General features: G+C 44.0%; 1 protein-coding gene and 1 long non-coding RNA gene across 2 annotated transcripts in view; both read left to right on the plus strand.

Annotated features, from left to right (window-relative positions):
- The first annotated feature begins 672 nt into the window (after positions 1–672).
- Positions 673–17,781, plus strand: LOC126940491 (uncharacterized). Its single transcript, XR_007720770.1, has 3 exons — positions 673–827; positions 3,753–3,995; positions 17,056–17,781. It is a non-coding gene; the product is annotated as an uncharacterized LOC126940491 (long non-coding RNA).
- Positions 17,782–20,762: 2,981 nt separating this feature from the next.
- Positions 20,763–25,666, plus strand: part of LOC126940470 (peptidyl-prolyl cis-trans isomerase NIMA-interacting 4-like) — a 1,058,238-nt gene continuing 1,053,334 nt past the window's right edge. Inside the window, exon 1 of the mRNA XM_050766385.1 lies at positions 20,763–20,767. The gene's annotated coding sequence lies outside the window, so the exon portion shown is untranslated. The remainder of the gene's footprint in view (positions 20,768–25,666) is intronic.

Here is a 25,666-nt window from a genome sequence, read left to right on the forward strand (position 1 = left end):
CCACCATGCCTGGCAAATTTTTTTTTTTTTTTTCTTTTTGCATTTTTAGTAGAGACAGGGTTTTACCATGTTGCCCAGGCTGGTCTTGAACTCCTGACCTCAGGTGATCCACCCACCTCAGTCTCCCAAAGTGCTGGGATTACAGGCGTGAGCCATTGCACCTGGCCCATAATTTATTTTATTTTATTTTAAGTTCCGGGGTACATGTGCAGGATGTGCAGGTTTGTTACATGCCTAAATGTGTGCCACGGTGCTTTCCTACATGGATCAACCCATCACCTAGGTATTAAGCCCAGCATACATTAACTAAATCTGCTAATGCTCTCCTTACCCCCAACCCCCATGATAGGCCCCAGTGTGTGTTGTTCCCCTCCCTGTGTACACATAGAACATAATTTTTTATCACAGCCATTTGAAGTGAATAGCAAAACCTGTCTCTTCTTATAAGGGACAGGATCCAGAGGTACAAAACGTAGGAAGACTCCCATCCTTCCTTCAGATTCAACATTCAGTTGACATTTACCAAACACCCAGTATGTGCCATGCATGTTGCTAAGTGCCTTACATTTGTCATTTGGTTTAATTCATTCCTTCCCACAACCCTGTAAGGTATTATTCCTTTTGCAGGAGATCAACTCTCAATGAAATTCTAGCCCAAGGTCACACAGCTGGTGTGACAGAATAGAATCCACCCTCCATTCTCATTCTGGAATGACAACGAGATGTTCTTTGGCAGAGGGCTCAGACCAAATCAAGACTACGCGATATAGCCACTATGTCCTTCTGCTGCTGGGATCCCTTGGAATAAAATCAAGAAAAGACTAAAGGTGGGCTTAATTTCACTACCCATTCTAAGCTTTTTTGCCCTTTTATTTCCTAAGATCTGTCAAAACTCCAGATTTTCAGCTCAAAAGCAGTCGCCCCTCATTACAGAATTTCCACCTAATGATGCGTATTCTTTCTGTGGAGCGAAGGTTACTAGATGCTCCTCTTACTTAGTTAGAAGAAAGGAGGCAATTGCAAACCACTGGACTTACTTGTGGGCCTCCAGCCCTCACTGGGATCACAGTCAGCCATAAGGGCAGCGCCTAGGCTTTGCCTATATGGGGTGGACATATTAGGATCAAGAGGGGATCTGTCTGTCTGGTTTGCAAAAGCATATTTAACATTGTAATCGCATACTTTTTAAAAAATTAAAGTGATGCTTGAGAAAATAAAAGAGGTAATCTCTTTGGCAGGTGTGTCAAGCACAAAGGCTGACAGGTGACCCTCTGGGGTGGCTGTGCTGCTGCCACCTGTTGAACAAGAAGGCCATAGCTGGGGAGCAGAGCTGAGTCTAGAACCCAGGTGTCCAGGGCTGCAGGCCCTGGGAGCAGCACAGTGCGGTAAAGAGCACACACCCTGCGCTCAGACTCGAGCGCAGAAAGCTCGATGCTGTGTGCTTTTTGATAACCCGGCCCCACAGAAACCTCCCCTGGTGTCAGCTGCCAGAGAGACAAAGGGGCCTGGGAGTCCCCGCAAAACAGGCTGGACTGGATAGGGGTGAGGTTTACAGGTATCACTGACACTTCCCAGTTCCTGGGCCAGCTTCGGCCTAGAGTCTCTCTCTGTAAGCTTCTTTGGAGAGCAGAGTTCGTTGGTGGATTCAGGGCAGAGGCCCAGCTGTGATTCTTGGGAGGCCACAGGGGCCCTGTCTGCCAGCTGCCCGTGTCCCCCCTCTAAGTGCTGCCGTGGTGGGAGGCTGGGAATTGGCTATCGGAAGCATCCGGGAGGTGTTGCTGCTCTTGGCGCCTGAATTCCAGGAGCTGAAGGAGCAAACGACTGTTTCACTCCTTGTGCCTTACTTCCAGCCTCAGATACAACCTTGGTTCTATCGAAAGATGCAGGTGGGAAGTGACTAGGGGCTAACACACATCTGGTTGGAAGTTGTTTTAACAACCAGCTGGGGCACCAGATTCCTCCTAGCTCTGATCACCATCACCTGCCAGGCCTCATTGGCAGCTCTGGCCCCTTCTTGGCTCTGTGGCTCCGAGAGAGCAGCATGATGAGATGGTGGCCCAGAGTGGGCAGGGGAAGCAGGTGACCGCTTGTTACCGGAGAGGACTCTGAGCACCACACACATCCAGCTTCCTTAGCCTCAATGACTTCCCCCTCCCAGCTTGGCAGAGTCTTTGGGCCTCTCCTGGATACAGATCCCTGGAAGGTCTTCTGCATTCAAGAGATGACCAGGAGCATGAGAAGAGATGTAGATGTCAGTCACGTCGCCCTGTGAAAGCCATGGGAAAAGCCCTTGCATCTGTCAGATCCAGTTGCCTGCGAGTAAAGCTGGCACTATCTTTTTAATCATCAGAGAATGTTTCTGAAATCCAAAGGAAAGGGAAATACGCTCAATGCCTCACATGACACAGGCACTTTACACATCACTGCTGTGCTCTGGAGAAGCTGCCTGTCCCTGTGGGCTTAGCATTAGCTAGCTGCCCTGGCGTGTTCTCAGGCACGCCTGCTGGGCTGATGACTGTGGTACCTGCCACTGACTTAAACCTATATCATTGTTTAGGTTTATTGTTCCTGAGAATGGCAAGTCAATTTGCTAGGCCCTCAGAGGCACCATGAAACCAACTCAAAACTATGGCCCCTGCTGCCGGACCCTCTGCAGGCTGCATAAGAGCCAGCTTGCATGCTCTCAGGGACTGGGCCTAGTCAGACACTTCCAACAAGGCTATACACGGGTTCCAGGTGCCAAGCATGAGGCCTGATGCAGCATCTGCGTGAGATCATCCTTAAATGCCATCTCACACTCTCACAGTGGCCCAAGGCAGCACCGCCTGTGAGGAACGGGTAAAGGAAGTTCAATGGGAATGGGAAAAGGGACTTCATCAAAGATCCTGGAAGTACAGAGTGGGGTTTCCGCTTCCTGCGTAGATCCCTGGAGCCTGGGATGTTGGAGGCTGCCTGCCCCTCCCTCCCCTCAGGCCTGCCCTGGCTCACTGTGTACTCAGTGCTGGTAAGAAGGAAGGATAAAGAAAGGGAGGGTGTACTGGGTTAAATAATGTGCCCCCAAATTGATGTCCACCCAGAACCTCAGGCTGTGACCTTATTTGAAAAGAGAACAGATGTAGCTAGTTAAAATAAGGTAAGGACATAAGGGATTAGGGTGGGCCCTAAATCCAATGGCTGCTGTCCACATGAGAAGGCCACGTGAACACACAGGGAGGATGGCCTGTGGAGATGGGGACAGAGATTGGGGAGATGTGTCTACAGGCTAAGGGGTGCCAGCAACTGCCAGAAGCTGGGAGAGAAGCAAGAGACAAGTTCTCCCTAGAACCTCCAGGGGAATGAACCCAGCCAACACCTTGACTTTACACTTCCGGCCTCTAGAACTGGGAGAGAATTGATGTTTGTTATTTGAAACAACCTGGTTGTCGGTACTTTGTTACAGCAGCCCAGGAAACACAAAGGGGAGGGAGGGAAGAAAGAAGAAATGGAAAGAGGGAGGGAGGGAGGGAGGGAGGGAATGTTTTTTGAGAGCCTATTATATACCAGGTACCACATATGATATTTTTACATACATTTTCTCATTTAATCCTCCAAATAACTCTAAAGAGTAGATCTTGTTCAACTGATGAGAAAACTATGACTGTTTAGGTAATTTGTCTCTGGTCATTAAACTAGAACGAGGCAGAGCTAATTTATTTTTTCTTTCTTTCTTTTTTTTTTTTTTTTTTTTTTTGTCCTGTACCTTTTCCCCTCAGGGCCTCAGGGCCTGGGGAGTGAGCAGATTAACAAGATAAAAAAAATTCTGTGCTAATACGTTCATGGGAAAAACCATCCTGGGAGGATATGTATGTTGTCAGTGGGACCATCCACACATGGTCCCCCTCCTATGACCCTGTCAATGGCATTTTCATGTCCAAGCAGATGGGAAAATATGCGATGGAGAGCAGACAGGGGAAGGGCCCTCAGCACGCTGCAGAGCACCCCACATCCATTTCCAGGTAAGCATGAGTGTGGATGGCATACGTGGATTCTCAATGTTGTTCCTCCTGACACCCAGTGGGAATCATAGCAGACCATTCTAAAGGCATTAGTGCACCTGTAAAACCAACATCAAAGCCAAACATGATGGTAGTGGTGCAGACGGTGGTGCTCATCATTGTTGTCTGTAAGAAGCCTAAGGTCACTCAAATGGAAAGGGTCATGCCTGAGCCCTGTACTGGGTTAAATAGTGCTCCCCAAAATTCATGTCTACCAGGAACTTGTGAATGTGACATTGTTTGGAAATTGGGTAATCAAGTTAAAATGATGTCATTTAGGATGGACCCTAAATCCAATATGCTTGATGTCCTAACGAGAAGATGGAAATTTAGACACAGAGACACAAATACAGGGAGAAGACAGCCACGTGAAGACAGAAGCAGAGATTGGAGTTATGCTGCCACTAGCCCAGGAAAGCCTGGGGCCACCCGAAGTTGGAAGAGGGAAAGAAGAATTTTTCCTGAGAGCCTTCAGAGAGAATATGGCCCTGCCAGCAACCTGATTTTGGACCTCTGGTCCCCTGAACCACAAGAAAATGAATTTCTATAGTTTTAAGCCACCTAGGTTATGATACAATCGATCCTTATTATTTGAGGATTTCATACTCACAAATTTGGCTACTTATTTATCCGTAGTTCTGAAATCAATACTCACAGAGTTGTCAAGATCATTCACAGACATAGAATTTCTACTGGCCAACATGAATGCTTCTAGCCAAGGCAGCACAAAGCTGTGCTCTACGTTCTTATTTTAGTTCGAACTATAACCAAGTGTCCTTGTTGCAGTCTATTTAGTGTCATGTTTTTCACATTTTTCTGCTTTTTTTTGGTGATTTTGCTGTTTAGAATGACCCCAAAATGTAGGCTGAAGTGCTGTCTAGTGTCCCTAAGCACAAGAAGACTGTCACATCCTTTCAGAGAACAGGCAGTGTTAGATTAGCCTCCTTCAAGCACGAGTTACAGTACTGTTGGCCAGCAGTTCAGTGTGAATGAATCAGCTATGTATATTAAATATATATTTTTTTCACAGAAGCACACATGAAACGAAGTTATGCATTGATTGGTTGGCAAAAATCTTGTGACCAGAGACTTTCAGGAAACTAACCCTGTATTTCCCCTAGGAACAACGGTTCAGTATTCACTAATTCAGCATTGCAGCAGCTTTATAGACTATAACCACGGCAATAATGAGAATCAACCGGGTTTTGTTACAGCAGCTCTAAGAAAGGAAAACAAGTTCTTTCATACTTACCCAGAATGTTGCAGGCCTCTTGGATGAGCTTAATGGTGATGATGTCATCATACACTGTGTAGGTCACGAAGGCATCTTGTACTTCTGCAGAAGTTCTGGAAGATGAATCGAGGTGCAATGAATGCTCATCAGCTGAAGCTTTGCCCCAGGAATATATCCACTGACCCAGCAAGATATACATAGCAATAACCTTCTTGATCATAAGGAATGTGAGACATTGGAGTGTTTGAGTGTCAGCTCCTCCAAGAAGCCTTCCCTGGACCTCAGTTTGAGCCTGGAGATCCCTTCTCAAGTACCCAGGATAGGCTATGCACTTCCTCAACTTATATAAAGATTGTTGGCCTTACCCACTAGCCTGGGCTCCTTGACGGTAAGCATTGTGGTTTATTTTTATCTTTGAACCCCCAGCAAGTGGCACTGTACTGAGCACATGTTCAGAACTTAATATATGGTAGTAAACTGGAACCCAGTGGTCACAGAGTCTTGTTCTCTGGATGGTAGAGCAGCTGCTGGAGTTTCTCACTGTTTTGCAGTGTAGTTGGCTATGTTGCAGGAGTTATTGATGGACTTTAGTCTTCAACAGCTAACCAAGCCTGCTGAAAAGAGGCTTAGCCTGGGAGTCTGAGACTTGCACCCTTGGTGTGGCCCTTATGTGAGTCATCAAACTGTAACTGGCAATTGAGTTAATGGGGAAGGAGGTTGGTCAGGGAATGTGTCTCTAAGAAAGGGAGATTTTGCGGAGATTGAAGGATGGGAAGGCAAAGAAGAGCCTTCTGGACAGAGAGAATAGGCTCCTAGGCAGCAGAGAGCATGCTTGGAGAACAGAGAGGGGTCAGAGCATTCAAGCTTATCCAGAACACACCATAGAATCTTGGCATTGCAAGAAGTATGGAATATTCTACATGTCCGATTTTCTAAATGTCCAATTTCTTACTACATGCTATTTCTGACTGCTGGTTTTCCAGTTTCTTCTTGAATCCTTCCAGTGACAACAAGCTCATTCCTTTGCAAGACAGCACATTCCACTTACCAACTTCTCTCTTTGATGGAAACGTCTTTCTTATGTTCAACTGAAACCCCCTTCTGGGCCCTCATAATAACTCCTATTTGTTGAGCTTTTGGCCCAAGAGATGACCAATTTATTACTTATCATTCCTTGTACTATTGAGAAGGCTGATGCTCAGAGGGATTAAATGTCTTGCTATGGTCACCAGTTGACCAGAGAAGGATCTGGGCTCTGGACTTCAAAGTCCACATCACTCCTGTACTGTGCTGCTGGGAATTTACTCACTGGCCTTAGTTCTACCCTTTAGGAAAATGCAGACTGGGCTGGTTCCTCCTCTGGATACCTAACCTTCTAATGTTTCAGGATCCTTATTCACCGCTAAATTTAATTATCTCTTTATCATCTTTCTGGACTTCATCTTCCGCTCTGTAAAATGTGGCAATTATTATTACCTGCCGTTCCTATCTGCCAGGAGTGTTGGTAAGGATAAAACAGGACAACAAATGTGAAAGAGCTTGGGGAAAATGAGAACTACCATGCAAATCCAAGGGGAGCTGTGATGACAATGAGAACAAAGGGGCTGTGTGGTGAGTGGGAGGTGACCAGGGCTGGGGTTTAGGAGACGTTGGTTCCAAGCTTATGCCTTACACAAATAAACTCTGAGGGAAAATCACTTCCCCCTCTGGGCCTTGATTTCTTTATCTGTAAAATAAGGGAGATACCGCACAAGATTCGTGTTTCTCAACCTTTTTTAACCTCTCTGCAACACACACATCCACTAGGGATTCTCAGACATCCCCAGAAACACTTGTGCACGCAGTTGAGGATCCTGGACTAGAAGCTGCTTGAATTCTCCTTTGCCTGCAAGAGTTCCAGTTTTGGCCTATGCCTGTGCGGTGCTTTCTAAGCATCTTCGGAGGCAGCTGTTCAGAGAAACCAGCTGTAGGCCTGCTCGGGCGAGCAGCGCTGTACACCACCACTGCTGCCTAAGTGGGGTACTCTCCACCATGTTGGAGTTGCCTCTTACTCGCCCCCAAGGGCCCACAAGTCTCTGTGAAAGCATGTGCCCTCCTTCTGTGCCTATAAGCAAAACAGAAACACGTGGACAAGACCCCGATTTAAACTTGACACATTGTCATAATGTGTTCTGAAGACCTTAGAAAGGGTTAAGTGACCTCCAGGACTGTCAGAAATGTAACAAACTCCGTGGTGCTCCCCGGCCCTCTGATAGGACCACCCGTTAACCCATCTCTGGATCTGGCAGCCTGTTCTTTCCTGTAGTCTGAACTGATCATATTTTTGTGTCAAATATTTATTTGGGTTTGTATATATGTTGCACGTTGCTGAGATGCCAGACGTGCCCAGACTGTTATGATTATACAGGGATTTTCAGCCTTGTTTATTGATCTCCACAATCCTGCATATAACATTTCCCACAGAGCCAGTGCACACTTGCATATGTAGTCATTCAAGCTGCTTTAATAAAACAGTATGTTCACCAAGAATTTTTTAAAAATAAATAAACCAATTGATATCTTCCAATGAGATGACAAAGCCTCTCGTGTGCAGAGAGGAAAGAGAGAAAAATGACTATTGGAAAGTGTTTTGAAGAGATTGAGAGTTGAAGATGCAACAAATGTAGGAAATGAAGGAAGAGTTAGATGTTTTCAGCTCACACAAAGAGGAGTACCTGTCATGGAACATGAAAAATGTCAGCCACATAGGTGCTTCTATGCATCCATGTGCAGGAGACTGAGGAATCAGTGTTTAATTGGCACCAGCAGGCATTCAATACATGTTCCTCTTTAGTTAGTTCCAACTAGCGATACCCAAAATATCTGAGCAGAAAATCAGGGCCAGGCTGCCTATAGCAGAGCAACTCACAAAGCAAAATAAATACACAGATTCCTGAGCCCCAGGAGGTGGTGTCTGAAAATACATATTTTTTTAACCACTTGCCTCAGATGACTGTCCAGGTTTGATAACCACTGCACAGATAACCACTGCACAGAAACACTTTCTAGGATTCAGTCTGGCAAGGCAACAGGTTACAAATGATACATTTTACGTGGTTCAACCTTACTAAACTGATGTAATGGTTTTTCAGAGTCCAGGGTGAGCTATAAAGCCCATAGGAAAAATGAACAGCACTTTGTAGCAAGTTTCAGGCCAAGAGAATGGGATCAATTTAAGCCATAGGAACTCATTTTTCAGCAGCTCTCTTAATGGTAGGTGGGGAATTCATATAACAAGCTTGCCTGTCACTGTGTGACTCAAGGTGTGCTTGGGGAAAGACAGGCCCAGAAAGGCAAAAGATTTGTCCTGGTGTCACTACCATCTGGTATTTAGAAAAAGCACCAGACTGTCTTTCTAGCCTGTCTTCCAGCTGGCCTGTCTGGCTCCCCACAGCTTTCTTAATAAAATCCAGACTTCTTAGGTGGACATACCCAGCCTCCGTGACCCAGCCCCTGCACCCATGCCTCACCTCCAGCCATTTCTCCCATCCATCCATTCCTCCAGCTTCTCAAGCTCCTCTCTTCCCTGACTTCCCACAGGCTCTGCTCCACCGGAAAAGCTCTCACTTCCCCTGATCTGGCTAACTTGATTCTTCCTTCCGAACTCAGTGTCAGAATCCCAGTTCTGGACATTCTCAGCCACTTGCAGATCCGGGCATCCCTGCTCTGAGCCCCCGTGGCTCTCTGTATCACCTGTCTTCGGGCTAACTGTGTGTGGAATTGATTCGCCCATCTGCATGCTTCCTAGACTACCAAGTGGAAGGATCGCAACAATGTCATTCGATTTAACATCTTCAATACCTAGCCCTGTACCTGGCACACAACAGGTACTCAATAAATAATTGTAAGATAATTTAGGTGAGAGACCTAACTTGGCAGAGGCTCACAGACTCTGTGTGTTGGGAGGAGACCTAGGAGTTAACCCTGGCTCTACCACCATCTAGCTGGATGACTTGGAGCCAATCTCACTGTGCCTCCATTTCTTCATTTTTACGATGACAGTATTCAATTAGGTCATTGTTGTCATGAAGACTGTCATGTCTGGTCCTCCCCTTCTCTCCCTCAGCCACCAATGATGTCTCCTTCCTTGACCTCTGATTCACTTAGAAGGACGCTTAAGACATTTAAGCCGGCAGTTCTCAAAGTATGACCCATGGAACCCTAAGGTGCAAATACCTAAGGTGTTTTTAGGAATCCACGAGGCCAAACTATTTTCAAAACCAAATTAAGACATTATTCGCCTTTGGTACCAATTGGTATTTGCACTAACGACCCATAAGCATTGGTGAGTAAAATTTGGTGCCTTATAGCATCAATCAAGACAGTGGCACAAAACTATTACATTATTTATTATATTCTTTTTTTAAATCTTCAGTATATTATTTATAGTCATCATATTCTTCACTGTCACATATGTGCAGTAAAAAAAAAAATGCCAGTTTCACTTTAGGTTGTTCATTTTGAGGTAGTAAAAATTACCAATGTCATGAAATCTTGACCCTGAGTATACATCTTTTGAATATTTTGTGTAACAGAATGGGAAATACACACTCAAATAAAGTACTTCTCCTATATGCACGAGTGTGAATGGCCACTTCCAGGAAAAGGACTTGCACGATTGAGTTATGAGCTGAATTAGCCACTTTTTTAAATGGAACATCATTTCCACTTAAAAAACCACTGACAGACGAACCATGGTTACTCAGACTTGGATATTTGGCAGACATTTTCTTAAGAAAAGAACAAAGTTAGCCTGTCACTTCAAGGAAAATAACTGGCAGAATGTGTTGCCAGTGACAAAACTCATGCTCTGAAACAAAAATAAGAATTTTGGGGAAAAAAATTGCATCTTATACTGTAAGCTTATTAGCATCCCAATCCTTAGAGGCTAAGATTGGGATGATATTGACAAATGCAATTTTGATATTGTATAGTGAAACGTGTCAACATTTGTAAGATTAGCACAAGTCAGTGAGCTAATAGTTTCCAAATAACTCATGCAAGCTAGTACAAAATGATGTTAAAATTTATATCCAAATGTAACACAGATCAAGAGATTTTAATATAACAGAGTATGAAGAAGGTCATCCGTACAGTTACAGATTCAATTATAACTGACCTTTGAGAAACTACCACTTGTCAAGCTTTTGTGAGGTTTAAAAGAATAGCCACAATGATCTGATAAGAGTATTAAAGTTCTTCTTCCTTCCATAATTTCTTCATAAATTTCAACCAAAATCATATCACGGAATATATACATTGTGGAAGATGGAATCCCACTTCCATTACTTCATCAGATATTAAAAGAGATTTCCAGAACTGTAAAGTAATGCCATCTTGTCATTAATTTATTTGAATAATATAGTTATTTATCATAAAAATACATTACACTAACAAGTAATATTATGTATTGTACCATAATTATATTATATATTATAACATATACTTATTTTAGATGAATTTTAAAATGTTTTTTAAAATTTGTTTGTTTTGATTTCTAATACCATAAATACCCATAGATTAAACAAAAGCTCTGTGGGGTCTTCGATAATTTATGAGAGTATAAAGGCTTCTGAAGACCAAAGTGTTTAAGAACTTCTGATTTAAATCAAGAGTAATTCAGGTGTGCTTTGGAAGCTAATGAAGCTGAGGCTTCCAGGACAGGGAGGAAGCAGCCCCACCTGGCCCCCTCTAGCTAAAAGCCATCTCCAGCCTGAGAGGTCACTTTATATGCCCTGGTGGTGGTCCTGGGTGCCTGTGGGTGGGGCTGCAGACCACCCAGTCCTCAGGACCACTTGCTTCTGGTAGACTCAACACACATCCAGACTCTATTCTGACTCCCAAAAAGGCATCTGAAAGAGAGACTGCACATTCCCAGTGGGGACTGCCTGGTCCAAGAGGACTTGCCTAAAAGTAGGGGAGAGGGGTGGAACAGGTCAAGGGAGATCAAAGGCTGGAGTTTTCCCAGGACTTGCCACCAGGAAAGAAGCACACTTCAGTAAGAAACTGCTGAGAAAGTTATGGATGTGCATAAAGAAATTTGTCTATACTAACAATGAAAACAAAACACAACAAAAACAATTTTCAGTCAGCCATGCTAGAATATTCATTCTACCCTCTTTATAGAAAATGACATTATAAAATCATTGTCCGATGAACAGAAAAAGCAAAATACAGCCAAAGATGCAGGAAAGCATATTCTAAAAGAAGGTTAATTTATGATAGTAATAACTAAAACGTGTTTCCAGCTTTTGATGTTCATGTTATCTGTCAGCTTTAAAGTTTTCTTCCTTAATTCTAAAAAAGTACTTATTTTTGTAGCTGAATTTTTATTTGCAATTATATTCTTTTTAAAGGAGGCTTCCCAAAGTATATAAGCTTCAGGCCTCATGATATCTGTTTCTACTCCTACTAAGTTTATCTTCCAGGCCCTGCACAGTGGCTCACGCCAGTAATCCCTGTACTTTGGGAGGCCAAGGTCGGCAGATCACTTGAGGTCAGAGGTTCAAGACCAGTCAGGCCAACATGGTGAAACCTTGTCTCTATCAAAAATAAGAAAATTAGCTGGGTGTGGTGGCGTATGCCTGTAATCCCAGCCACTCGGGAGGCTGAGGCAAGAGAATAGCTTGAACCCCGGGAGGCAGCGGTTGCAGTAAGCTGAGATCGCGCCACTTCATTCCAGCCTGGGTGACAGAGCGAGACTCCATCTCAAAAAAAAAAAAAAAGAAAAAAGTTTATCTTCCGTATAGTCCTTCTAAACAAAAATATTTCTCAAGCTTTACCTTCGACAGCTTTTGTTAGAAAAAAACACTTCTGCTTTGTATATTTAATATTATAATATTCACTATATTTTTAGAATTTCCCACAGATATTCTCATATGATCTTTTGGAGGCTGAGTCCTCCAGGTGAAATGCTCTGACCAGATTGATTTCTAAGGGCCCTTCTGGCACTGAGGGGCTGTGGTTTCAGGAAGCTAGATGAACCAGCAAACACGTTTGTGGTCAGGAATGGCACAGAAGTGGGGAGACAGGCAACATTTTTGGATCAAAGTTAAAAATAAAAACTCTCTGCTTTCAGCTACTTTTTCACTAGACTTTATTTATGGGAAAAGTAGATAACATGGAGGGACAGGGGCTTTCAGTCTTGAAGAAGGGGTAAGAAACTTGGTGAGTCAATTGGATGGACAAGGGATAGCAGAAAAGGGAATGAATGAATTCTGACTTTTTCTGGCTCAATTCATTTTGCAATATACTGGGCTTGAAGGAATGCTTCTCAGGATGTTACCATGTTAACACCTTTTTTTTTTTTTTTTTTTTTTTTTTTTTTTTTTTGAGATGGAGTCTCACACTGTCGCCCAGGCTAGAGTGCAATGGAGCAATCTCGGCTCACTGCAACCTCCACCTCCCAGGTTCAGGTGATTCTCTGGCCTCAGCCTCCCAAATAGCCGGCATTACAGGCATCTGCCACCATACCCGGCTAATTTCTTTGTATTTTTAATAGAGATGGTGTTTCTCTATGTTGGCCAGGCCGGTCTCGAACTCCTGTCCTCATGACCTGCCCGCCCCTGCTTCCCAAAGTGCTGGGATTACAGGTATGAGCCACTGTGCCCGACCAGCATTTCCTATTTAGGAAGAACAAAAATCCCAAGGATTCATAATCAGGGATCCTTGAATTTTTTTAGATTGTAGAGCTCTTAGAGATTCTGATGAAAACTATGAACACTCTCCCCAAAAAATACATGTAGTCACATGTACACAACATTTTAATAGATGATTTTGAAGGGTTCTCAGACCTTCCCAAGCCTATCCACGAACCTCTGGTTAAGAACCCATGACACAGAGAGAAGCCATGTAATCCCACCCACCTCTCTCCTAAATGGGTTGGTTTGGGCTTGGTAGTCAGTCATCCATCCACCTCTCACTCATTTATTCATCTTCCATTCATACACACATGAATCATCCAACCATTCATTCCTTTTTCATGTATTTATTTATACAGAGGAGAATATACGTCAGTCCTGATGGCTCTACCCATTACCTCTTCTTTGAGACCCCACCCTCCAAAGTCCCCACCCTCCAAAGTCCATCTGAAGGGGATACATATGGACTCCAGACCAAAGACCATCAAAGCCTCTTTCTCAGGCATCTGCAATTGAGGCACTGAGAAACTGAGCCAGTCTGATGATGGTGATCTCTTGAATCCAAAGGGCATATAGAAAAGCTTGGAAGAAATAGAAATTGAGTCCAGTCATGGTGGTATATACCTGTAATCCCAGCACTTTGAGAGGCTGAGGTGAGAGGATCACTTAAAGTCAGGAATTTGAGACCAACCTGGGCAACAAAGCAAAAGCCTGTCTCACCAAAAAATAAAATAAAATAACCAGGCACAGTGCCATGTGCCTCTTATCCTAGCTACTCAGGAAGCTGAGGCAGGAGGATCACTTGAACCCAGGATTTGAGGCGGCATTGACCTATGAACACGCCACTGAACTCCAGCCTGGGTGACAGGCTTAAAGATGCATTTCCAAAAAATAAAAAAAAAAAAAAGGAACAGAAATTAAAAGTCTTGCAGAGAGAAGAGAGAACCAGGAAAATAGAGTAAACATGAAGGGAGACGCAGCATTGAAAAGAGGCCTGCTGACTTTCTGTTTTCTCTGAGATTTCTCTGTACTTCCTGCAACTGAGCTCTGTTAGAGTCTTCTGAATCTTTACAGTAACTCCTTTAAACATTAGCTTACACAGTGGATTGCTGATCCTTGGAAGCAAAATCCTGGACTAAGTTCTGCAACCAAAGTGCCAAGGGGATGTTAACCGCCTCACCTATGTTAGCTGCCTCAGTCCTCACAAGTGGAGGAGGTGAGCACCATGATTATCTCTATTCACAAGTGAGCGCACCAAGGCTCAGAAACTTCAGTAACCCTTCTTGCAATTAGAAGAAAAGTTCAACTCCTTCTCATCTTCTACACATTTATATGTTCTGATCCCTAAAACCCTCTCCGCCTTCATCTCCTATTAGACTCCTCACATATGATATTCCAACCGTGTTCGATTTTTTTCTGGGTCTCAACTTCACTGAGCTCAGTCTGACCTCAGGACCTTTGCACTTGCCATGTTCTCTGGAACACAGATAACTTCCCTGTCTCTAGGCTGGCTCCTTCCTTCTTTTCATTCAAACATTACCTTTGCCAAAGGGTTTTCTCTGACCAACTCAGGGCAACTGGCATCTTCTTTCCCCAGTCACTACTAAATATTCTAAATTTAGCTCTTTGCACAACCTGAGTTTTATTTGTTTATTTGCCTGTTTACGGTCCTCCCCATTGGAATGCATTCCCAGGGAACACAGCCCTTGCCTATTCCCTTTGCCTCTATTCCCAGTGCCTGAAACTTTGTTCAGCACATCCTAGAAGCTAAATACTTGTTGAATAAATACATTTGCCCAAGTCAAACAGCAAGTAAGTGATCCAGGCAAAATGTAAAGGTTTATCTGATCCCAAAGGCCTTACTCTTCCTAATCCATTAGTTCCTTCTCATTGTTAAGCTTCAATAAAGGTTTTAACCAAAAGATTATAAACAAGCAATTTAGGCCAGGCATGGTGGTTCACACCTGTAATCCCAGCACTTTGAGAGGCTGAGGCAGGAGGATCTCTTGAGGCCAAGAGTTCACAACCAGACTGGGCAACACAGAGAGATTTTGTCTCTAAAAAAATTTTTTTTTAATTAGCTGGACATGGTGGTGCATGCCTGTAGTCCCAGCTACTCTGGTGGCTGAGGTGGAAGGATCGCTTGAGATCAAGGGTTTGAGGCTGCAGCGAGCTATGATCGTACCACTGTACTCCAGCCTGAGTGACAGAGTAAGACCCCGTCTCAGAAAAAAAAAAAAAAAAAAAGAGTGATTTATAATTAGAAATCTACAAATCCAGACTATAAGAGAGGAAAATACTGCAAGCAAAGGAGGAGAAACATCTGTTTCCTATTTCATGTTAAGATAAAATTTATGTCATAAGGTCTGGAAACATGCTTCGTTTTACCTAATCATTTCTTCTTAAAATTTCTGTAGGAATTGATGGGTTTTTTTCTTTCTCAGCTGAAATTCTACTCTACAAGCACCAGGGAATTTGTTATTTAAATGTGGCCTGAAGCAAATCCTTTTACACAACCAATAATCTCGCCTTAATTTCTCCTTTAAAAGCTGAATTTTCTGCACTAGTTTTTTGGGGTTTTTTTTGTTTTTTGTTTTTTTAAGTAAGTTCTAATATGATGCAATTTTCATAGCTGGTGGACTTGTTAGATTGGCTTTATTTTTGGCTTAAAGATACATTTCCAATGCAATCATATAGATGCCTAGTGCTCTGTATACAAACATCCTCTGAGACCCAATTAAGCAGAGAATTGAAACTTCAAGATGAAAGAGATAAAACCTAATGACACAAGCGCAGGATGTGCCCTGCTGGGTTCTCTATTCCCAAACATATTTCTCTGGTTCCCTTGCATTCTTGTACCCTCATTCAAATGTCCTTTATCCCCCTGGAGGTCATGTAGATTCCTGTTTGTTTGGGAATGCTGTGAGAACTGCTCTTCTAAAGGAAGAAAGAGATGACATTCCAGCCTTTCAGGGAGGTCGCACCAAGGATCCGAAAAGGAAAAAGTCTCTTCCATCCACTTACACATGGAAAGTTGGGGATTTTTTCCCCCTTGATTTGGAAAGATGTGCTGAATATCTCAACCAATGAGGGTTCCAGCAGCTGGCCATGCTACCTACGTTCCGTCATACCCAGAGGGCGAGAGTCCCTCCTTAAACAGCACAACTCAGCTGCCTGTCAGAGGCAGAGCTGAACGTGTCATTTTACCTCTGCTCATGTCTAAGTGCTCTGGCTATTTCTGGCTATTTTCAGTGATTCCCAGAGCCCTGGCCTTTCTCCTAGGCAGAACAGGTTCTTTTAAGCAGCAGCTGAGCTGAGGCTAAAGGTCCTTACCAGAAAATCACATGGTAGAATATTCCTAAGTCAAAAATCAATCAACAAAAATCCATCTCTCCCGCTCCCAGCCTGGTCCCTAGCTTTATGAGGGTTCCTCGAGGCAGGGTTAGACACTGGCCCGCACTGGGTGTCAGGGAGGTCAGACTGAAAGGAGGAGTGGAGATAAAGCCATTCAGCAAATCATACTAACTTTAGGAGGCAAGGTCTCCCTCTGGGCAAAGAGAAAGCCTTTGAGGAACATCTGCTTCTTCAAGATGGAAAGCATCGTTATCTGACCAGCAGCAAAGTGGTTCTAATAATGTCAAGAATAATGTAATCTTAATGTAGCACCTATATCTCAGAGGAGGAAGAAGGATGCTTACTGAGTTTCTACTAGGTACTTCAGTGTAGATTGCACCACTCAATTCTCTCCTTAACCCTAGAAGATGGTACATTATTCCCCCTTTATCAATGAGGAAACAGAGCTTCAGAGAGGTGAAGCAACCCGCTCAAGATCGCACAGCTCTGAGCAGCAGAGCCCACACGCAAATCCAGTCCAGTGGGATGCAGACCACTGCCCCCCAACTCTCCCCCACCCCACGTGAGGACCAGCATCTTGAAAATAAGCCAGTAGCAACCACGGGAGCAGCCATGATGCAACAGCAGCTTACATTTGTGGAGGGCCCATCCTGGGCCACTCATTTTTTCTCAGTGCCCGGTTTGTATTATCAATCTCATTTAACAATTGCCATAACCCCACGAGGTTAGCTACTTTTACTATTTTTCTTTTCAGATGAAACACCTGGGTCGCAGAGTGGTTAAGTGCCATGCCGGGCTCGTACAGACTGTAAGCCTCGCTTCTGGGCTTTGAGCTCAGCACTGTAGCCCCAGAGCCTCCGCTGAATCCAACGACTGCTTCCTGGGGACTTGCAACAATGCCCTGTGACTTCTGAGAAGATGAGTATCCTATTTGCCAAGTTGGTTCCCCACCCGACCCTGCAGTGGCCACCCAACAGCCTGGCTGAGGCTGCCATTTCTGTTTCCTCCTCCTAAGACTGCTCGCCCTCTGATAGGAGCAGCTGATCCTCTGGAAGGCCCATGTGGGCATGGCTGGAGCTGACCTGCCCCTGTCAAGTTTGTAGCAGAGGAAACGATCCCAGTTTCCCATCTGACATCGCCCTTCATCACCCTAGTTCCTGTGTTCCAGGCACACCTGTCATGTTTCCACAGATTCTAAAGCCATCCAGGCCAAATGGCTTATTCGCTTCTTCAATCCTCCAGTGTTTTTCGCAGTGCCAGACCTACTATGGGAACTCAGTAAACGCATGTTTAAAGACACGCCTCTCTTATTTCACATAGAGTCCCTGAAAATGAATTCCCGCGTGGTGGCGGGCGCCTATAGTCCCAGTTGCTCCGGAGGCTGAGGCAGAAAAATCGCCTGAACCCGGGAGGCAGAGGTTACAGTGAGCCGAGATCACGCCACTGCACTCCAGTCTGGGCGTCAGAGTGAGACTCCGTCTCACAAAGAAAGAAAGAAAGAAAAAAAAAAGAATAAAGAAAATGAATTCCCGTTGCCAGTTGCTCTTCCTTTCCCCAGGTAGAATGGCTTAATAGAAAGAGGAGTCTTTGCAGTCACAGACCTGGATTTGTGTCCCCACCCCAGCCCCCTTACCTACCGAGCAGTCGGCATCATCCTCTCCGGGACTGTTTCCTCTTTGGTAAAGCAGGGCAATACCTTGCCTTGCAGCGTTCTTGTTGGGCTTTCATAAGATCATTATATAAGAGGCGTGGCCCAAGGTAAGTGCTTAAAATAAGGAGACTGCTCTTTCCTGTTCTCTATTCTTACTGAGTTTAGCCTTTAAAACATAATGGCCATTATAAAAAAATAAAAAATAAAAAAGGCTTCAGATGCTTCTCTTCCCAAGGTCGCATAGGGGGCTGCAAAGGAGCACTTTACGGTTCCAACAGTGCATCCTGGTCCTGTTGCCCCCTTGCTGTGCAGTCTTGGCCAAGTCACTTAACCTTTCTGGGCCTCAGTTTCCTCATCTGTCAACTGAGAAGATCTGGGCTAAGTAATCTCCCAAGGGTCCACCAGTCCAAGTTTTCTCTGATCATAATTACTCAGTGCTCCTACTTAAAATATTTGGAAATGAGTATTCTTCGCCTCTGTGACGCCAGAGCTCCTTTTTCCCATCTAAACTTGTGGAGCTGTAAGCAATTTACCCCAGAGATGCTGATTTACCCCTGGGCTGGCTTCCCTAGAATAAGATGGTTGATGGTGCCCTGCGTGTGAGCAGTGGGCTGCAGTGGCCGGGCCTGCGCAGGGCCATGGGTGTGGGCAGGACCTAGCTGTGGGCAAGTCACTGTGTACTCAGCTCGATTTATTTTCTTTTTAAAATGGGAGTAAGAGGAAGGGGAGGGAAAGTTTGCATGAAGCATTTTAAGTTGTTTTTACATTACAGAAGCAATAAAAACATATAGCAAATTTGGGAAAATAGAAAAAGAAAATTTGGGAAATAGATATTAGGAAAAAAATCATCCAGGATTTTATCTAATTCAGTCACTATTAGTTATTATTTTGGTCTTTCTCTTAATCCTTTCTCATTTGTGTAATTTACCTAGTAGATAGGTAACTTGTGTCTTTTTTGTTTTTTTCTTGTTTTTTTTAACTTAGTATTATCATAAAAATTTGCAAGTTGCTTCATGATCTTTGCAATCATCACATAATAATGCATATTTCTTTCATCATTCCATTTGTTTGTTGGTTTGTTTTTAACTCCTAAAGACAATTTTTATTTTATTATTTATAAATATAAAGCTACATTATATCTTTTTGCATATATATACGTATATGTGTGCATAAAGGTATGCGTTTCTAAGAGAATAGATTCTCAAGAATGGACTTACTGCTTCAAAGGATTTGATCATTTGCACAGCTTTTGGTACATGTTGTCAGATTGCTTTCCAAAGGGGCTGCACTGATTTCCTATGCCACCAACAATTACCCATTTTGCTGCATCTTAACCAGAACTGGTTATTATCATTTAAATTTTTTGAGATTTAATAGGCAAAGCAGTGCCTAATTGTTTTAATTTGCATGGCATTGATGAACTGAGGAAGCCAATCATTTTTCCATATTTTTGTTTTCCTCTCCCTTCCTAGGATCAAATGATTTCTGAGCCACTTTCATCCCCAACCTTAGGTCTGGGAGCCTCTAGGGAAGCAGACAGATGGCACAAGATTGCAAGAGTCAGACAGGAGACTATATGGAGATATAAATGATGGCATTAAGGGGTTACTGGATGGAGGCAGAGGAGAAAAACTAAGAATTAACTAAAGAACACCTAAGAAGTGATTCTGGCCAAACTTAAAAGGTATCTCCCCTCTTCTGTTTGGCAGCTCCATTGATGTGCAATGGAAATAATGCAGTTGCTCTCTCTTCTGTGATTAGAAAGAGAAAATGAGAATTCATTCATGAGATAAAAGTTAAAATAATGTTGGCATTATTTACAGTGAGACCCCGTTTTAAGGCTGATTTTAGTGATTAAGACTGATACCTTCATGGAAGACAGCTAAGGTGTACCAGGTGTTTTCTATATCTAATTCACATGTTTACGGTGCTGGAATTGATCTTCCTAGTAACTGAATCGCTTTGAGAACCAGCTGTATCTTTTAAGATGGGTTCATTCAACTAACTGGCTTAATCCAAAGGTCAGTAAAAAGCTGTAACCATAAAAACACCAAAGGCTTACCTGTTGCTCCAGAGACACTTCATCTTCCCTTTCGTATACTTACTTCAATTTCTCCCAGGTTTCTTTGCTAAATTTCTCTATCACGAGAGATTACAGACAGGTGTTGATAAATCCATACTAGAATACAAAACCAGAAGAAAAATATATGTAATGAGGCATGAAATCCCCAGTCATAGACATCTTCATGTCTTTTAGGAAATATGCAATGGCATCCTCTTGGAGAAACTAATTGTACCTTTTCCCTGTTTCTTGTGATTTAATTTAATAGTTCTGCTCATTCCCAACTTAGGGAAAACCTGACAGCCCACCGCTTGGGTTAGTTGCATAGAGAAAACATATGAACTACATTTAAAATCAAATTGTAATTAGAGAAAGTTAAAGAAAGTGTTTACCGTCAATTATAATCCTCTCCAAAAAAAGGAACTGGTTTGTTAGAATAAAGAATCCAAAAACACACCAGTGGCATGGGAGTGTTTAGACCTGGGGGAGAGGAAGGGCACACACTTCGTATCAATTCCAAAAAGGCAGTGAAAGGACAATTTTTTTTCTTTATAAAAATGAATCTGTACCTGGCTGTGTGTGTGGAGAATATAACGAGGGCAGGAAAACAGAGGAGGAAACTCCAATGAGAAAGATAGCACCAGGTTAACAGAAAGAACTGTTTTCTGGGTGTGCTCATTAATCTGTGCTCTTTCTTCTTCCTCCATAAGAAATAAAAAAGGAGGGCCCACGAAGACTTCCGCTTACTGGGGGGTAGTGTGCCCCGGGCAGGACACCTGCCTCCCGCGGCTCGGGTCTCCTAACACAAGCGCGGTGATTGAGGTATATTGAAAGCGCTATGTGAGCTCAGCTTTCAAAAGATTTCTTCCTAAAGGGAAGAATTCCTTTGTCCCGCAAATATCAGGCTCCAGATTTGTTTTATAGGTTCGGATTTTCATATATGTAGGAATTTCTCAAAGTGAAAGAGCCCAGTGCCAACAGGAAGGAGAGTGTCTAAACTCTGGTAGTTCTTTTCCAGAAATGGAAATATTTGTCCTACGGGGCTATATTTCCAGTTCCCCACCACCAACGTCATCCTTACTCCTTACTCCATCTTGTCCTGGCTCTAGCATCGCCAATATGTGCCCGCACCCTAGCCTGGCATTCGAAGCACTCTCTAGAACTGTCTTAATGTATGTTTCATTTTATCACCTACTCCTGCTGCCTTAGGCTCATCCAAAATGCCTACCACTCTTCCCCAAACAGTGATGTCACTTCTTCAACGTTTCCTCCTTTCTCACCCAGTCAGCCCAGGGCAAGGCCAGGCTCCGATGCTACTGGGATACTGCCTGGTCTGCAGAACCATTCCCTCTCCCTCTGCCAGACCCAGCCATCATTCCCTGTCAGGCTCACTGCTGGATGCCTGTGTCCTCATCACCACAGGGCTGGCATATTAAACTATCACATTCACACGCTTGGATTTTGTATCTATCAACACACACACATATATATACACACACAGGCATATATGTATGGGTGTGCGTGTATTTGTATATACTTATGTATGTTAATATGTGGGTATGTATACATATAAATGCATATGTGTGTATGTGTATATATATATTTTTCCTGTCCTTTGTTAAATTGCAAGCTCCTCAGGGTCCCGAAGTAAGTGTCATTTATCTATATTTTGATTAAAGTGCCAAGACAGTGTCTGCTACATAGGAGGTATTTAACAAATACTTATCGAGTAAGGAAGTACTGAATTGAAGCCTCAAGTCTGAACTACGAAAATCTTTAAATAACCCCAGTTATTCAACATCAATCCAATGTAAACAAAGATAGCAATTGTTCAACTTAGCAATCTTTGCAAAAGTATGCCCAATCGAATAAAACATTATGCCCACTGCCCACGCACTAGAGACACCCTTCTAGTGTATAACAAGGGAAACTGAGGCATTGGGGAATTTGAAGTCCGCTGCTGGTTGATAACCACATCATCTACTGCTGGATCATGGCCACCCCGATAGTGTGCCTCTGTTTGATGAATTTAGGGCCATTAAGTCATGTGGTCCAGCATTTGTCTTCGGTGTTCAGCAGTTCCCCAAGCTGGTAGCAGAGTTGATCGTTTAGAGACCTTGAGCTTATAGATCAGAGAGTGACCCCTCACCCTCTACTGATTATAAACATGTCCCTTTCCTGTCCACTGAAATCAGGTGACTTTCTCTGCCCCTGGAGAAAGCAGAAGAGGCAATGGATCCCACACGATGTGTCCAGTGTAGGCGGGGACCTTGGTGTTTGCTGCCCACAGCCAGGTGGAGGGGGATACACGGTAGGACACACTCCCTACACATTTGAGGGCCTCATTGAAATGGGCAAGAAAGGCAAGCCAGCACCACAGTTCTCTAACCACCTGGAACTACTGCTGCTCAACCAGTGAGATCAGCAAGCAGGCAGGGACTCTCATTGGCTGGCGGCACCCAAATCTTTCAGAGGCTACTTGGGCCATGGCTGCGGCACCCCAAAAAACATCTGTTTTCCAAAGAATCAGTTAAAACGTCTGAAAATGTTAAGGTTTAGCCAAATCTTTCTCTTGTAAAGATGTTTTCACATTCCATATCCTATCCTACTCACTGTGCCTGCCAGAAGTTGGCTGGGGAATGTGGCTTCAAAATAAAATGCAGCCTCAGTAAGCCCAGAGAGGGGGTACGGCTTAGGAGACAGGGTTTGGGCTCTCAAACCAGAAGGGTTTCTGTTTCTGTGACTTGTAGCTGTGCAGCTTTGGGTAAATTGCCTAACCTCTCTGAGCCCAATCTGCTCATGAGCGAAAGTGGAAATAATACCATTTGCTCTGTTGGAGGATGGTTGTTGGGGTTATAGAGGAACGTCCTTTCTGGAGTCAGACCATGAGGGCTCGTTGCTGACCCCAAGTCTTATTTGCTGTTTGACTCAGGCCAGATCTTACTCGCCTTCAGTTGTCTCATCTGGAAAATGGGGATGAGAATGGTCCCTTCCTCACAGGGTTTTAGTAAGGATTAAATGAGGTAATATGTGTGAGGTACTTAGCACATAGTAAGCGCTCAGGAAACTGTAGCCTCGTAGATAACAGGCATTTTGAACAATAGGTGCTCAACAAATGGAAGCAGAGGGAAAATCAGGGCCGAGGGTGCTGAGAGCTGCTCACCATGTTCCTACGCAGCTGCTCCCGCCCTTCCTGCCAGCCCCTAGTCGCTCAGGAGAGAATCCGCAGCGTCTCCAGAAGCCTGACTTGTAGAGGTCTGAGCAGTCCACAGGGAAATTAGGAGCTCATCACCAGTCTCCAAGCAAGGAGCACGCTGTTGGGTCCTCAGTCATCTGGGGGGTAAAGCGTAAGGCCACCCCCTCTGGTGAGCGAGTGGGACCTGCTGCCTGGCACCCCAAGTCATGCACACTCTGGATGCTAAGTTCTCAGGAGTTCAGACAGAAACCTGAAGCTTCTCCCCAAGGTGCCAGCGGCACAGAACGCCTTTCTGCCAGCACAGAAAGGCATACCTAAGCTCCTGTGGGAAGACTGCCTTGTAGATGAGGCTGGCTGTTGAGTGGTCTTTTTAGTCTATCTTTAATTAAACCACTTTGGATGCCATCCAAGAACGTCCTGCCTTGACCAACACTTGGCCCTACAGTGTCATAATGGGAAGTCCCCTGGTGCCTCGAGCCTTATCCTCCATCCTCATCACTGTTCCATTTCAGGCTCTGGCGGGCTGTTTGCCAGAGGTCTATTTCCTGAGTATTACTTGTGGTCAGAGGTGAGAAATCCAGCCACTAACCAGGTCCAACAAATGTTGCCTGTAGCTGTTCCAACACACATGCTAGCTTTGGTGTAAAAACAGAGAACAAATAAATAAATTCGGTAAAATCAAAGGCTGGGGTAAGCCCTCCAGGCTGCAGTGTGGAGGTGTGGGGCACTAGATGGATGTGACTCATGGTTAAGACAGCCTATCGGGAACCTAACAACGCCATAGACCAGGGCCATCTGCTGAAATGAATGTCCAGGCATCACACGCCCTCCTGAAAGACTTCAGCATCTTTCCCTTGGCATCTGAAGTGTGCTGGAAGATTCTTCCCTTCTCAGTAGGCACTCCTTCACTCTCCCCTGTCGGCGTCCCTCTCCCATCCTGCCTGCCCTTCTTTCTGTCACTCTCCTTAGAAAGACTTCCTGGTCCTCCTTCCACTCAGCCTTTCTGGCTGCCTCGCCTTTACCCTCCTGGCTTGACTCACGCCAGCTCCTCCATAGAAGGACTTGACACCCGGAGAGACTGGTTTCAGCTCCCCCTTCTTTCTGAAGTGGGGACTTCACTTATTCTCAAAAGCTGGACTCTATGTGCTGCTCCTCTGTGGCAGGAACATGTGGTCAGGAGGAGAAAAAAAAAGGCTCAGGAATAGATGATTTCCATAATTATGCTTCGCAAGCCCTTGCCTCCATTCAGCTGACACTCTTTCTTTCTGCCCTGCCAAGTGGGCTTGCTCTGGCGCTCTCTCACAAACCCCCTCCCCGCCCCCAACCCGCTTTTTCAAACACATACACCAGCACCCTCACATTTCACAATAAGTAAATGGTTTTTAAAAAAAAAAAAAAAATCTCCATTTTCTTTTTCATGCGGCAGATGGCAGTTCTCAGGAACTTAGTGGAAATTAGGCTTTCTGATTTTCTAATAAATTTCAACATCTCACACAAAAAGCACAAGCTCATTTTGATTCTGATGTTAAGTACCATATGGCATATCATCCATGGAACGTGGCAGCTTCATACCCAGGGTAACAAGGAGGGGAGGGGCTTTCCTGTAACAACGAGGCTGAGTGGGAACGAACCAATTGGATTCCTGGGTGAATACCATTTGATAATAATATTGTATATGACAGTGGAGTAATTATCCCTCTTTTATGGTATGTGTTAATTTTCACTGCCAGTTTCCCTAATTACAACTGCCACCCAACGGACTACTTTTTGTAAATACTCTGTAAACATTTGAAAAGACATAGACAGTGCTTGTACCAAAAAAAAAAAAAAGTCCCTAGTTTTTGAAACTGTCTGGAAAATTGGCTGACGTTTTATATGTTTTTCAATTGCATAGACAGTCAGGGAGGAAATTTCACTATATGGAAATTCCCCTTCTCTCTTCCATGACATGATGGACCTCCTTGCCCATACTGTGATTGTTGTTTTGAGGGATATTTTTCACTGTTACCTTTTTCTATATTAAGTGAGCAGTTTCATGACCTTTGACAAATGTATACTATTGTGTAGCTCACACCCTAATGAAGATATAGAACATCTCTGTGGTCATAGAAAGTTCCCCCGTACCCCTTCTTAATCAACCCTACCACCCCCAGCTGCCCCTGTTCAGATTACTATCATATTATTGCCACAGACTAGTTTTGCTAGCTCTTGAACTTCATGTGAATACAGTATGTTCTCTGCGGTGCCTGGCTTAACTTGCTAACTCACGTTTGGTGCATTGAAGGGTTCAAACATCATTCCCCAAATTAGACACATGGATGTAAACACAGCCTCGCTTGATGCGTGTCCTGTGATACATGATGAGATCCAATAAACCACATCTCATCTCCTGTGTGCAATGAGAAACACACATCTTTTCTTTTTCATGGACTTGTGGGGAGGGCGGGATACCATTG

The sequence above is a fragment of the Macaca thibetana genome, chromosome 17 (genome assembly GCF_024542745.1).
Source record: "Macaca thibetana thibetana isolate TM-01 chromosome 17, ASM2454274v1, whole genome shotgun sequence".
NCBI lineage: Eukaryota > Metazoa > Chordata > Mammalia > Primates > Cercopithecidae > Macaca > Macaca thibetana.